This window comes from Hippocampus comes, unplaced genomic scaffold (genome assembly GCF_001891065.2).
Source record: "Hippocampus comes isolate QL1 unplaced genomic scaffold, H_comes_QL1_v1.1 scaffold107, whole genome shotgun sequence".
Classification (NCBI taxonomy): Eukaryota; Metazoa; Chordata; class Actinopteri; order Syngnathiformes; family Syngnathidae; genus Hippocampus; species Hippocampus comes.
This window is the reverse complement of record NW_017804846.1, coordinates 801,467-803,728: the sequence shown is the minus strand read 5'-3', so window position 1 is coordinate 803,728 and position 2,262 is coordinate 801,467.

Here is a 2,262-nt window from a genome sequence, read left to right as displayed (position 1 = left end):
TGGAGCCTATCCCAGCCACCTTCGGGCAGTAGGCGGGTGACACCCTGAATGGGTTGCCAGCCAATCACAGGGCACACAGAGACGAACAACCATCCAGGCTCACACTCACACTGAGGGACAATTTTGAGTGTTCCATTAACCTGCCATGCATGTTTTTGGAATGTGGGAGAAAACCAGAGTACCCGGAGAAAACCCACAGGGAGACCGGAGCCGGAATTGAACCCACGACCTCTGCACTGTGAGGTCGACACACTAACGGTTAGTGTTAGTGACTAACCACTGGACCACCGGCCGCCCTGAACATAAACAATCACAACAAAATCAGACGATGACAAAAGTCTGACATGAAATTTGTGCAAAGTGCGAACTAAGACAGAAAAGTAGCAACCATCATACATCCAGGCTCTGAGTCCACTGCAAACGGACGAACACCAGCAGAGATCCAAAGCTGGGTGGGGGAATCTGTCCATAGGGAAACTATTAGTCACAAACAGAACACATCTATTTAATAACTTAAAACAACGAAGGTGTCGGCTGCTGAGGCCCCTCATCCGTTGGCTCAGGCAGACTTTCAGCCTGCCTCGGTGGTTTCTGGCGACATCAGAACATCAAAACAAAAGCAATTTAACAGATTGCAGATTTCCTTTCCGCAGAGGAGGAAAAAAAATACACAGCAAAAAAAACAAAACAAAACAAAACAATAGATGTAGGAAACAGTCCCTTTTTCTTTTCACATGGTCCATCGGTATACAGTATACACGCATGGAGGTTAGAAAAATAACACTTTCAATAGAATGACAATACGATACAAAACAGGAAGAACACACGCTTAGCATGTAAAACATTTAAGCGACAGAGAAATGAATTTGCAACTTTTATTCTTGTGAATGACATGATACCTGTTTTGCAGAAAGATGTTCGACACCAACTATCATGTCTAACTCCGAGACATTAATTAGGTAAAGTAGGTCAGGATGTGCCAGCGTGTCAAAAATGCTATCCATGCCTTGGATACGTAGATGTGCAAGCTCTTCTCACGAAAGCATCACCAGCAACACCCCGGAGTGGTTTTAAATAGTGTGGGGGGGGTTGCACTATCTCTCTCCTTAAATCTAGATGCTTCAAACATTTTTCTTCTCATCTTTTGAAAATATTTTTTAAGGCATATCAAGTTCTCAGTTATGTAATTGTTGGGACAAATTTTCACCACTTGATGACTTCACTGTGTTCCACGCTATTTGTAATTCCCTGGAAATGATCTGTACCTTTCTCCTGATGGTGATGAAATCCTTCTGATGGTTTGGACCGTATTGGTATTAAAGATAGAGAAAGTAAAAAAAAAAAAAAAAAAGGCAACTTGTCCAAATGCTCATAATTTCAGCTCCTCAACGGGTAATATTGTCCGATTTCTGAAGTATTCAATGAAAGTGGACTGATTATCTTTGTGTTCAATCACACAACAGTTGCTTTTACTTTGGAAAACAAACATTTTTTTTGCATCTCATTTGAATTGGTAAGGACCAAAACAGTAACTGAATCATAATTAATTAGCTTGGAATTCATTGACAAAATAAACGACCAAATTATCGATGATTAAAATAACTGTTAGTTGCAGACTTACGTTCTTTGTAAATGTTTGTGCATTATTTTGTTTTATGCTATTTTTAGAAAGCTTGCATCAAATTCTAGGAGCCTAGTACCCAGCCAGAGCACAAAAAATGTTTATCTTTTGGATTTTTATTTTTATTTCCATCACAAAAAAAAAGGCATTTTAACAGGGGCTTGCTGGATTTTTATATCCATGATATATTCCATAGCAATGTAAGTGTCATAACATACAGAGTATGCAGGCTCATACTGTCAAGTTTTAACTTGAATTCAGTGACATTGCTTTCGTACTCTGCCTGTAGGTGTTTGTCAAAAGATTATCATAAGTAAAGTGACTTAAAGTACACAAAGCTGGTTCTACCACATTTGACTCTAGTCTATTTAAATGTGATTGTTGTAGTATCTTTGGTGTTTACCCGTACTTGGAGATCTGACAAAGTATTTAGAAAGGTGTTGCCAAGAACACATTTGCCTAATCATGCAAATGATCCATCCACCATCCATTTTCTGATCCGCTCATCCTCACAAAGGTCCAGGGCGTGCCGGAGCCTCTTCCAGCTTTCTTCGGGCAGTAAGGCGGTGGAACTCCTGAACTGGTTCCAACCAATCGCAGGGCTCACAAAGACGAACAACCATTCGTGCTCACAATCACAC